Source organism: Temnothorax longispinosus, chromosome 6, assembly GCF_030848805.1.
Source record: "Temnothorax longispinosus isolate EJ_2023e chromosome 6, Tlon_JGU_v1, whole genome shotgun sequence".
NCBI classification, from domain to species: domain Eukaryota; kingdom Metazoa; phylum Arthropoda; class Insecta; order Hymenoptera; family Formicidae; genus Temnothorax; species Temnothorax longispinosus.
Window position 1 is genome coordinate 5,594,646 of NC_092363.1, and position 13,806 is coordinate 5,608,451.

A 13,806-nucleotide genomic window follows, 5' to 3' on the forward strand; every position below is an offset into this window, starting at 1 on the left:
CTACGTACTTTAGGAAAACTGTAGACCACAAAGTAGATGTATAGATTATTGCGTAGTAAAATTCATGATATTCAGCCCACATTGTGAAATTCAATTTATTCATTTATCGTGATTAATAATTAATAAGAACAAAAATTTAATAGCGAATCATATTCAAATTCATAAATTTACATTAGCATGAAAAGAAAATATTTCCTTAGACTAGGATATGATCCTTTTACGATAAAATTGAATTAATTTGTACGTTAAATAGTTTTCTCAGAAAGTATCCAGATACTACCGTGATTATAGCACAATCGATATACAGTTCGCTAGACACTGATGCAAGGACAATTGTATATTAGTTCGTGTTTTATTAGGAAGTGCATGAATGTGGATAGCGTCAAAGACATCTTGTCACGTTAGCCATGAATTTTGAAACTGTACGCCGCAAGCCGTCCGTAACACTGAATTCGTCAACGGAACTCGACAGAAATTCGTGTTTGGTGTAGACGGGCGCGCGCGAAACGGCCAAATTTGCATTCTTGACCGCACAGAGAACAGCCCGTCGCGCGGCCGGCAAAGCGGCGGAGCAAGGAGGTGAAACTAAACTGGCACAAACGAGCTAATTTGCTCTCATTAGTGTGACTGCGTACATTGTCCTCGTTATGAACGGCGGTGTGTTAATTACACTTACACGTTGTCCGAACAGCCAGATAATGCATCCGGTCACCCAAGGTACCCGCGTCCAGCGTATGTATCTACAGAGGAGAAACGGAAAGGACGATCTTTCATGTCGCGCGGCCCCTTCCCGGCATTTCCGAGTCAGGAGCAATGCCAACTTTCAAATGAACGTTTTCGTAACTCAATGGTACATGTGTATACTCAAGTATATACACAAGTATAGGAAATAAAGTTTAATTCTTAATACTCTATGCGCTACTTGCATTATTTTCGGTAAAAATAAGCTACAAATAATTCACACTTTCTGTCGAATATTTGCGAAGAAACAATAGCATTTTAAGTAATTAACCACAATATTAGAATTATATAATATTATACTAATCGAGAATCTCTATACATGCTTTACGAATGTCAGTCAACCCCAGTAAATCGTCGTAACCGAAGAATCACCCACTAACGCAGTATGGACGAATGGTCAATGACCTGTGACTGCCATCTCCCTTTGCGTGTGTATTCCCGTGAGAGATTTTTCCTCGCTGTTCCATTTGACGTAGGAGCACGTCGCGGTAACGCGTGATAGTCGTGGCATTGCGTCGCATCTCGCCTCAACTTATCCTCCGTACCACGGCCGAGTTCCACGAGTTGGCGTGTAGGCAAGAGAGCGACAGGGGATTTTAGTTGTATTTTATTCAGCTACTTTATTCCAAGACTTGTCGCAGTTTTACATTTCCATCGGCTACAGGCAGCATGTGGTGCACCGTCGGCTATTTCTACATACACGCGATACGCAACGCTCACACGACGACGGTAGCAACAGCAGCAGCAGCAGCAGCAGCAGCAGTGGCGGTAGCAACAGCAGCAGCAGCATCAACTCCTCTTTCGTTTCCCTTTCCACCCGGTTTTCGCAGGCCACTTACACACCGTCACCCTTAGTCGCGACGGTGCACAACCGTCCTCGACACTCCATCTTCTGCTCCTTCTTTCACTTTCCGCACTACCATTCCCGACACTTCTTCTCCTTCTCCTTGTCCTCTTTCTCTTGTCTTCTCTTTCTTTCGTCGCCCATGACTCCAAGAATTTTACTGGCTCTCCCTCTCCCTCGACGTCCACCCTGCAGACTTCATTTCGTCTTATATCCTTCACCTACTCCTCACCCCTACCTACCGTGCGCCTCGCAGTTTCTCCCCCGTCTCTGTCCCCGACACGCCTTCCTCGGTATCTTCATTACGCAGCTTTGTCACTACTCAGCGAGCTCACTTAATTCGCATAATTCGCGCAATTTCTGTCTTTCCGACACGCCCCCCTCGTTTTTTCGTTGTCGCGCCTCCACGAGCGAGGGTTCTTTCGAAAGCACAGCAGGCGCGCCCGGTGCCGTCTATAAAACGAGATTTCGGAAGATAATATTTTCTTGACGATGGTGAATGAGGAATTTAACGACGTTTTTTTTCCGTTTTCAACGCGTTCTATTGCGATAATATCACACGAAAATCTTAAGCTTAAATTAAAATTAGTTTTTCGCGTAACACGTTAAATATAGTGCTTCTTGTTTCTCGAATATAAATAAAAAACGCATCAGCTGGCATTTAAAGCGCGATTAAATTTAAATATATGTTATTATTATTATTTTGAAAATATATTTTGGATTACAGATGGGGCGAAAAGGAGAAAGGGGTTGCAGTTCTTCTTCAAATCAACGTAGGTAAGAAAACATTTTCTCTGAAAGACGCAGCAACGTCTTTAGTACTTTGCCTGCAACGGTATTCTTAGTCATTAATGACGGAAGACGTGCATCTCGAGTACCAAGAGGATTTCTTCCTAGGAACGAGAGATTTTCCTGCTTCTCCCTTCTCTCTCTCTCTCCCCCCGTTTTCCGTACACTGTGCCTATTTCTCTACTTCTCTCCTTCGTACCGAGTCTCTTCTGCTTGCTCTCTTGGATGGAGACGTTGCGGTCGCTAAATGGATTCGTGCGCATTACCGCGTCAGTCTGAATGTGGCTCAACCCGTGGAGTATACCCTTTTTACCCTCCCATTAGACCTGCCGCGTTTTCGTCGATACACGCGAGCATGTGCAGCGTACTATACACCGAGCCCGTATTAACAAGTTATATTTAACCATCGAATCGATATCTATAGCATACTCGAAAGTTTATTTCGCAGTATGTGACGAGCCAGTTCTACGTTATACAACTTGTCCTAGTTTAATTCACGCTTTCACTATAATTCGTTATATTCACCAACTCGCGCGTTTTTCCTCTGACGGTCATAAAATTACAGACAATTTTCAACGCCGAACAGTCTCAACCATCTGCGCCGCAAAGTTTCGCGATCCATAGTGGCGAAACTCTCGACCGTATTTATCGCACCGAACGTTACTCGCTTTGTATGCGATACCCGAAAATATCGTTGAAAATAGCAGCGACGTGCATCACCACGATTAGTTCAATTCGCGGTATTGCTCATGCATCGTTGCTCTTTCATAAACTCACTGAAAAGTAAATCGATAAATATGTAGATACTAAAACTTTTTTTACAATTTTTTTACAATTATTACAGCAAAAGATGATACAATTGGCTTGAAAAAATTGTATCAGCTTTGTATATATTATATTCAGTAATTGTAAATCATCCTTATATATATATATATTAAAATATTTTCCGTATTAAATTTTCAACTTGCAATTTAGAAATTTTCATCAATTCATCAATTCATTAGATTCATTAGATTCATCAATAGAGAAATATGCATGTATATTCCAAAATATTTGCACGATATTTTACAATAGAAATAAATTTTTCCATTACCAAGTGATATCAAGGATTACAGAATTAGGATTATGTCGATTGATGTCACATATTTTGAATATAACCAAAATATATTTAGAAATAACCGTAATCTATTTTTAATACAAACATGATGAAATAAAACAATTCTCGTGTTATTTTTTTCGGCAATCAATCTCATGGAAAGCCAGAGCAAACAATAACCATATCGGGCTTAACTGAATTTCAACACTTGCGCTGGTACATATTGGTTTATACAGCGTAAAGTCCACGCATATATCACAGAATTATCATAAAATTACTTTTTTTTTAATTTCTCTTTCTACTAAAAATGCCAAATTTTCTCAGCAAGAATATAGGGTAAAGAGACCCGACTTTTTCTTTAACTGACTCGAATAACCTCTTCTTATCTTAACAGAAAAAATCTTTTGCTGAAAAAGAATTGCTTGCTTTTGGCATGTTATTTAGTGATTTTTAACGACAACGCCAATCAACACAATGTAAAGTTGTCATCGTGATATTTCGTGACGATGGATATTGTTTCCTTTTATATTGATTGATGAGATATATTTTATCTCAAATTGCAAAAACATTATTAAGTAGGTAAAATTATGGAGGACGAGATCGCTAAAGGAAGCAATGTTATAAATCATAATACAGTTTCACTTTTAAACAATCAAAGAACTCGTTTCGTGGTAGCTTTACGAAGATGAGGATCGAGTTTATCTTTCACTTTCTATCTATACGGGTGCCCTATAAGTACGGGCTCGCGCGGGTACCTACCGCTCTCTTTTAGGATTCTCCGTGCGGTATAATGGAGTGATACGAAACAAAACAGAGAAAACAAAGGAAACCGCAGGCACGAGAGTGGGTTTCTGGCTCGGTCCAGCCACGTGCTGATGTTACCGCAAAGCATACGCCAGGATACGCGACCACGGGCAGTACACGCGGACAAGTGTACACCAAGAAAATATAATGGACAGCTGGCAATTCTCTTTCTCTCCCTCTCTTTCTTGCGAATGAAAACTGTTTGCGAAAGAGCGCCCATTGTCCGTTTTATTATTATAACTAATTATAAATAAATGCTGCGTTGTCATATGCTCTTGTTGAACACCTCCGTTTTCAAGTATTTCTATCTAGGATTTTTGGCTTAAACAAACGTCTTCTAATTGTTTTTTGTATATATTCCGCGGTAAAATAAACACCCTAGTAAAAATGGTATGATCGAAGAAATTACTTGAATAAGATTAGATAAGCATAACTTCAGTAAGTCAAACGCTCTCATTATACTGAGAACGCTAAATGCGTCCTTATTATACATGGACGTCGAATAATTGCCAAACTGTGTAACGAAGAACTACTGTTTATCAATTATTAACGTTCGCAGCTCTCAGCCAATATTGACACGTCCGTGCGCTTTGTCGCGCGTACATCGCCTTGCTGGCCAAACGATGCGCGTTGCAGCCGAACCGAATAGTGATAGGCCGATCGTGCCGCGATGTTAATTCCTGAATTATTCCCGCCAAATCGAATCCCCATTTATTAATTAACCCGCGGCACGATGCCCGTCCTGTCTGCCCGCCTCCCTTGTCCGCCTCTGTGTGTCGATATACGGCACGGGACGCGACGCGTGCTACGAGCAGCAGCGCAGCGACACGAATTTCCGGGCAAAATTGGGCTGACATGCCGCGCGCGGAATACACATTGGGAGTCGGGAGTCAGTCGATTCGATCGTCGGACGATTGCCTGTAATGCCGGGTACGTGTAATACAGTGGCGCGCCACCGTCACACGGGAAACTGAGGCTAACAAGGTTCGCTACGGGTATCGCGGTATCAAGGGAGCTCGACGTCGTCTGGATGCGAGAGAGAGACCGCTATGTAAATGAATTAATTCGTCGTTACAACTCGGACGATTGTAATATTTATTCGTGCATTGTATTCGTGGAGACAGCGGAGACCGTTTTACCAGGCTGGCGCAATTTCCGCCTGAGAGCAATAAAATCAAATGCGATGCTACATAATGCCGTTTGCGGAAACGTCCGAAAGTGGAAACGTTTCACACAAGTTTGACCGTGAAGATAATATAAAATCATCATTTACGATCATCGGTATTCGTACTGATTTACCCGAGTTGTTTCTGTCTCTAGAGACAGACTTTTAAACATTGATTAAAATATTTTCGCATCTGATCTTACACGATTTATCTGGACTTTAGCTTTCGTTACGTATTTATGCGGTTATATTGACCCATCATGAATTTTTAAAGACAAAGTGTCCAACACTATCGCATATAACTGACATCGTGCGTTTCGGCGATGGCATTGTCAGGGGAGTCTATGATGCCGGGGCAGCAAGAATTAACGCGTAAACGAATTATATCGCCGCATCGGCTAATTATAATATTTATCAAGTGCGCATACGATCCCGCAGTGTTGTCCCGAGCATACAACCCGGTGCCACCGAAATCAGTTAATATGCACGCGCATACCGGTCCAACAAAATAGCGGATACACGCGTACGTAGGCCGTGCGTAACATGAATGCATCCCTGCACCCTCCCGTTTAATATTTCAGTTCACCGTCTACCGCCGTCGCACGCGGGTTTCGGAAACGCTCGTCCTCTTCTCCGCGCGTTGCCAATTCCCATGAGTTCGTTGAAATAGCGATGGACTCGCGTTTTGAGACCCCCGAGCAGCTCTGCGCCGCGAAATAATGCGTTCCATCGCATTCCCTCGAAAAGAGCCTCGTGTCTTGGCTGAAGAATTGGGACTTGAGATATATAGAGCCAATACAAAATACGATGCGGCGATTCGCAAGGCAAGCTGCACGGGACTTTTATTGCCGATCATAAGCAGTGTAATAATTTTGATAGTAATAATTCTTAAGCATAAATCCTTCACAATTATCAAAACTATTACATAAGCAATATAATGATTCTGATAATTTTGAAAGAGTTGTTCTTTATAAGAGTCAGCAACAATGAGAAACAATATGTGGATCGCGTGATGAGAGAATAAAAATTTATTTAATGACGTAATTTGCATTACAGTATTTTTTATATCAAACTGCTGTTTGTATAAATACTTCTGTAAAAAGTGCGAGATGAACTTCAGCTAATTCCGCCTGTCGTGCGCAATCATATACCGGACGCGTGCTGTTCACAGTCACGTCGTTATCGAACATCGTGAAGCCGTGAAGAACATCGCGATATCCCGATGTTAATCGAGCGTTCCGACGGCCGCGAAACCACCCAAGTAGAGAAGCAGGAATGGGCAACACGTGTTCGCAGACGCGGGTAGCGGACTGTTTCGCACGTCACGATTAATCTTACATGCGTTCTGCGAAACGCGTCTCACACGCGGCGAACACAAGCGGCGTGCGATCGTGGGGAGGATCGCAGTGACATGTACAGTCATCGGTTTTAAGGGAAACGACGTATAGGGAGATGAAGACCCGCCGTGATCGCCGCGATGAAAGGCGCTCACTGGAGGTGATGCTGCGGGAGGCGCGATCAAGTCATAATGACGATGTTATCTTATCGGGTAAATCTTCCCCGCGTAAGCAGAATCTTCCCTTCGCACCTTCTCGTCAATCCTTTCTCCTTCGTAGCCCTTCTGACGTGGATTTTTGAATAAGGTCCCAAGGTCTCCACCCAAGAAGATGTTTTCTGTCAACGGTTTTCTATAACGTTGCGTCACGCTGCGAAACGTAAAGTCAATTTCGCTAAAGGTCGAAGGTTTGTGTAGCATTGTTCGAGAATAATATTCATATAAAAGGGTTGACTGTGCGCCGACAACGACCGGGTGAATCTTTTTTTGTTCAGATTAGACCGATCTGCAAGTGACGATTAATCAAGAGCGCGAGACGTTTAACTCGCGCGATTCATTGTGACGTGTTTATACCACTTGTAATTAATTATGAATCACGCGGACTGTCTTCCAGGAACGCTTTTGTCGTTTAATACGCCCGTAGACCGCGTCGTACGCCAGAAAAGGTGGCCATTCAACAAAATAGCGCGTCAGCCGGGACAAAGGCGTACGTCATTGCCGCGGATACAGAGAGAATGGAGATTGCCGTCGTCCAATGGCGCGAGATGGAGGCGCACAATTTGTCAAACGTTGACGCTAAGCCGCTAACTTTGCCGTGTAGCGTCATAGCTCATCTTACGAAACCCCGTTGTGAGACTTCCACCTTCCCGTCGTCGCTGTCGTCTGAAGACTACCGCGTGGTTCGGATCCACCAGTTGTCTCGCAAAGCGAGCGTTCCCTCGGTATTCCGAGAGCTCTCTCGCATTCTCTCTCAACGCGAACGGGATTCGCGGCTAATTATACCAGCCCAAGCAAGGTTGGGCACGAAATTTTCGACGCATATATCAAATGGCACCATTGGCACCCCAAGCGTAAGAGAGATCTTCCTGGGATTTGTTTGTCTAAATCGTGATTACCGCCTAAAGTTGTTTTTATCTTTTTTTTGTAACTGCCATTACCTCCAACTATAATTTGTTTAATACGACATTTTTATTTACGTCGATAAAGATAATAAACGATAGACCTACATTTGAAACAGTTGAGAAAGTTTAGAATCACGCTTTTACGTGTGATTTTTTCATATGCGAATTGGCGTTACTGCGACATGCATTAAAGAGTTTGAAAAATTGAGCTGGCCTATATTTCACTTCGAACGGCGAGGCTGTAAAGTAAATTCGCGGATGGGAGCATCCTGGAAAACGACATGTGCGCCAGTTGGCAACTGTCCTGCGGTTATTGGAAGCGTATACAGAGTCTAGTCGTTCGCTGGAACTCGTGACGTTTCGACTATCGGGAAGTTATTAGAGGATAGAAAGCGGCGTGGTGGAGTGAATGGCTGGTTAAATGGCAGCTGTATATGTGTTAAGAGTTCGATGCGGTACGCCCTAATGAATTTTGGAACTTGAGATCGCTCTTACTCACGTGTCTCGTGCCTGGATCAGCGAAATTCTGCATTTAGGTTCCGCGTTAGATGACAAAGCGCGAAAGTTGCGCGAAAATTTTTTTAAACGTGCGTTTCATATATGAATACCGCTGTCGCTGAATGGCAGGTAGATTTCTTTCGGACATGTATGCGCTGCATTCCTTTGTTGTAATAACGCATTCGATGTAGCTCGTTCCGTTTCTCATCCGCGTTAAAAAGCGAGTGCGTACACGCAATGACACGTCGATAATGCATGACGCAGCGAGTGTCTAACGGCGAATCAATAAGTCCGTATTTGTGCGCCTACATCTCAAACAGTGCTCGTGCTTTGCTAATCGCTTTAGCCGACAATATATATCCAGAGGAGTATATACGTATACGTACAAGAGTCGGATCCTCGCATCGGCGTGTGTGATTCTAATTGCTCGATGAATTACACGAGCCGAAAACCATGAAGCCGGGATGTAAACGCCATACGTTGAAATGGAATTCGTGCGCGTATAATGCTACAATATGATATAATTGCCGGGCGTTTCGCCTGAATAATTATTTGTCACGTCGACACGTGCCATGAGTCGTAACAATTAACAGTTTGCTTGCCGGTTTGCATCTTTTGAAGCGACATACACGCATTGCGTGGGACACTGTTAGATGAACAAGAGTTATCGAGCGTTATCGAGGCGTTTTCACGCGTTATACAATATGCGTGAATGTAATGAATAAAGGAAGATTGATCGTAACAACAGTCAGGATTTGCGCTTGAAACGCTTATCGTTCCATTTATCGTCTCAATTATCTGGCATTAGATCGTTACAAGGTGGAAACACCTCGTTCCCCATTCAGCGCGTTTAATCGCCGAGCCGGTCTGAAGAACATCTTGAAGAACATCGCGTAACCGATGAGCGGTGCATGCGTTACGACGGGTAATAACACGTTCACCAGTGCCAGTGACTTAGGGACGGAGCAATGGGGTTAAGTGGCCGACAAATGTAGCAGCTGGCACGGGTGGAACTCGTCTTTCCTACTCGATCACGGCATCGATTCACGGCGCTATGCGAGAGAACGCGCGCGCGCGCGCCCGCGCGCCCGCGCGCCACGGACGCCTTTGGCGACACGGACAATCTTAGGATTGGGAGTTCGGGAAAGTCGTTGCGCTCGGTGATTACGGTTAAACCGTCAACGGTACCGGCTGGTTGGCTCCGAAGTCGGTGCCAAATTACCAACATCGGCGAGAACCGGAGGGACCGCTTTCCTGTCCAATCTAAACAAGCGGAGCATAAAGTTACCAACTTTGCCGACGCCGCCTCTCCTTGTCACCGGCGCGCCGCTAGCAGCCTGGACGGCGGAGAGGTGTCCGGGCAATACAACGAGTAACTAAATAAATTAAGCTGGCAATTTGAGAAATCGCTGATTTCACAGTACGCTTTGATTTATTTCCGACCGCGTGAATGAATTATTTCACTGATCTGTTTCACTGATCAGACGGTCAAAGTCCGAACGACGTTACTTTAGCACTTAAGAAAATATAATACAGAGCGTATTACCACTATTATCAATATCGATTTAAAATCTTGGAACACGCAGAACGTGAAATAATATTCCTTTGTTAATATTTCTTTTAATACTTACTAAAATTAAACATTGTACGCGATATATTACATTTTTTTCTCTCTCTTTTCCTGAGTTCGATCTGTTCATAAGCTACTCGGAAGTTCAATGTTATAGAAAAATACAAAATAATCGTCCTCTTCGGTTTTGATATACAGAGCATCGATATCCCACTGGCCTACTAACGGAGATTCCCTTTATCGGAGACTAGAAATATTATTCGTAGGTAGACTCTGTCCACTTCAATTTCCGGGATTATTTCCTTTCTTCGTCTATTTCCTCTTTTTACGTTCTTTTTTCTCTCATTTTTTTTTTTACTTTTGTCTTCGCCCGCGCCTCTCGCGGTTTTTACGACCCTCCAGAGAGATCGATGTTTCCGCTTCGAGATACTCGCGTTACCCCATTTTCTAGGACGGCACTCGACCATAAAGGGAGATAAGGAGGACGAAGTTTCGCGCGGGTAAAAACTTCTAATGCCGCCGCCCGTTCGCGGGCATTTAAAATCCGTAAATTTTCATAACGCCCGTCCAAAGTTTCGCGCCACTCGCCATTAGTAAGCAGACGCTCGTCGTTTTCTGCCAGGGATACCGATACGTTCAAACAAGTTCTCCGTGTCTTTTACAACGTTAACAGTGGGTCACGTTCTACCCGCGCATGATTTCATCCTTAAAGTCGAGTCTATACCGCATGCATAAACACGCTACGCGGCCGCGCCGTAAATAGAAGTTACACGAGCTATGATACGGAGTCAATTTTCAAACTTTGCTCTTCGTTAAATTACAGTTGTTATGAGCAAATATATATACTGGTATAAGTTTCGATAAAAGTTAGACCATAGACACTTGACATTACTTAGGCGGCTCTCACTTAGGTGCCGCGATATTAGTCGGAAGTCTTAAAAAGGGCGCTTAATAATAAATAATTCCAAAGTATCATTTTTCTAACTCGTGCAAAGTCCGTATTGTCCCTCCGTTAATTATGATCAACTCGGAACGTCTTGTACTCCGCGCAGCTTGTTGACTGTCGACGATATTATTAAAGGTTAGATTAGGATTCCCGGATGATGCTGCACGAGCTATTCTCTATGGATATAATGATAATTAGTCTTATCTGCAACCAGCAAGATTGCACGAGAGGGCTCAAGCAAGCGGGAGGGTATGGCAGAGGAGAGTTTCCAGACTGAATTCCTGCGCGTTTCTCTTTGCGTCTACAGTGCTGCCTAATATCCTATGTCCTGACAAAATCTAACGTCGGATCTCGACGTTCTCGGCCTCGGGGAGAATGCCAATTTCACTCTCCCGGAAACTAGTTCTGAACGAGTTCGATTATCTTTCCGGATATAGAATTCTGCATTTTGCAGAAAAACTTCTCCACGATTGCGTCCACGATTGCACAGTGACGTCAGGGATACTGTTTCTAGTCGAGGCTTCCAGTAAATTTCGATTTTGGGAAATCACTAACAATAAGTTATTTAGTATTTTAATTAACGACATCCGAATATTATTCATTTATCTTTACAAACTTTCTTTTAAAGGGATCTAGACGATAGCGCTACTATATTTTTGTAATACTCGTTTCATATTTTGGGCTACCTATATTGATTAGAATTTATTATTGAAGAGCTCACATTCTGTCTGATATTTTCTCCGGGCTCGTTTATTGACACAGTACGGATTCGATTCGCGTCGCGACACCATTACGCAAATCGTTCTTGCTGGTGTAAGCAGCGTCGTCGTCGTCGTCGTCGTCGTCTGCGTATTCGTTGACGACTCTCTGGAGAAGCGGTCGCGTACCTATCCAAACACCGCTGTGGTTTGAGAGGCTGAATTCGCGGAGGCTAAAGCGCGGGAGGTACAGCGGGAGGGGATTGCACGGTACTCGGTGAAATGCGAAAAAAGAGTACGTGCATTTCGTCGAGGACGGTTTTAGAGACAATCGAGCCAGAGCTTGTTGCGTACAAAAAGCACGACCGTACGTTACGTCTGAAACGACGCACTAGCTCCCATTTCTACGTGTGCGTGTACGTGTGTACACACGCAAATGGGAAAATATCTACGTTCCCAGGCACCTACACTCCGCGCGCTCTTGCTCAGGTACGCTCAGATGGGCGAACCTGAAGAGACAACAAGAGGGAGAGAGCGGGGAGAGAAAGGGGGCAAATTCGAGGAAGAAGGACCTCTCGACGATTTGACTGCGCAGCCGAGGCACTCCACTTAAATTATTTACAGACAAGCACATGCGCTTCTTTTTACGGTTCCATTTTGTTTTTTGAAACGAAAGGAAGAATGAATTTTTACGCTATAACGTGGGAACGGGGCGGAATGAGCTTTCCTCTCTCCTTGAACGAAATCGGTTCGATCGTCGATGGCTGCATTTTCTGAATTATTATCTTTCCTATAGCGTATAGAAACGGAGGGGGTGAGGTAGAGGCAAACTGATTTCTTTCCCCTTGGCTAGGATCATCGGGTCGAAATGCAGGACAGTCAAATTGGCTATATCGTAAGATACTGGGTCTCATCTTTTTTACGACTACCACTCCGCTCGGTTAAAGAACGCCGGAAGGCAGCACCTCGACATTTCCTCCCTTCCCTCCCCCCCCCTTAGACGAAGTCTGGGCAGCTAGCGAGTCTTCGAAGAGCAGTTCGCCTTAAATAATTTCACATCGTGCAGCGCGGAATTTTATCGGAAGCATAACCGTAATTTCTTTTCTTCTCTTCCGTCTCTTCCTCCTCCATCTCTTCTGGTCCGTAAAATGACCATAATTCAATATAGAACAGAGATCGCGCGCCAGAAGTTTTTTCTTGTTTGTCACCGTCCTCGTTTATAATTGTCAATAAACATATCGAATAAACGAAGTTTCCATGGTAACAACGGTGCTGCTGACGGGCATTGCGAATAAGCTATCGACCTGTTTTAAAACGCGCGGTCTTCTCGCAGTGAGAATAATGCAAATAATCTTTGCGATTTCGCAGTGCATATTCAGATCGCAGATGGGAATTACACGTACGAACCAGCACATGTTTCGAGTAAATCGCCTGGCATTACGACGAAGCGCGTCTGCCCGGCGGCCGCGATTAACTTGACGTCTCCTAAGGAGACGCTTTTTGCACGATAGGAAACGCGTAGCGTCGGCGGCGTAAACGCCGCCTTACCGTTGAAAGACGTTACGCGTGCGGCGCAAATGCTCGTTACGTTTAATGAGAACGCGCGGCGAGAGTAACGCGAGTAATAAACTCGTTGCGAACTCGTGTCTGCGAGAAGACGTGGTCTAACGAGATGTAGATGTATTGGAGGGGATAGGGAGTAAACGCGTAGCGCGTCACTCCGCGGAACCGGAGCGACAGAGCGTCCGCCCGATCCGTTCTCTCCTCCGTTCCGGGTTCCGGGGGATGACGCGACGCGACGCGAGATCTTTGACGTGATGACTCCCGCGATCGGCCTGAAATGTAATAGCATGTCATTAGATTCTAATGTGTTTGCAGGCTGGCTGGCTCTCTCTCTCTCCCTCTCTCTCTTTCTCGCGCGCGCGCGCTCGCTCACATTGTCCATTCGCTGACAACGCAGCTTACGAACCTGATACAACCTAATTACCGCGTGTGCGCGCCGGTCTCTCGGCTGCGTCTAACCTGTTATTTCCACCCGATAGTATGGGCTAATGTAATTATATATCCATCCCGCTTTTGATGCGGCTTTAATCCGGTTCGCTCTCCGCCAATATAACACCCCTCTGCCATTTCCTTTCCCTCTTTTCCTCTTCCCTTCTCTCTTTCTCTCTCTCTTTCGCTCGCTCGCTCATTCGCTC

At 44.4% G+C, this 13,806-nt stretch overlaps 1 protein-coding gene and 1 long non-coding RNA gene across 8 annotated transcripts in view; one reads left to right on the forward strand and one right to left on the reverse strand.

Moving 5' to 3' along the window:
• The window catches only part of LOC139815181 (uncharacterized), an 83,757-nt gene extending 76,344 nt beyond the window's left edge, over window positions 1-7,413 (forward strand). Inside the window, exons 2-3 of the long non-coding RNA XR_011732682.1 lie at window positions 2,313-2,362; window positions 7,389-7,413. This is a non-coding gene — a long non-coding RNA (uncharacterized lncRNA). The remainder of the gene's footprint in view (window positions 1-2,312; window positions 2,363-7,388) is intronic.
• Ten-m (teneurin transmembrane protein Ten-m) overlaps window positions 1-13,806 on the reverse strand; it is a 520,735-nt gene that overhangs the window by 382,312 nt on the left and 124,617 nt on the right. The window lies entirely within an intron of this gene.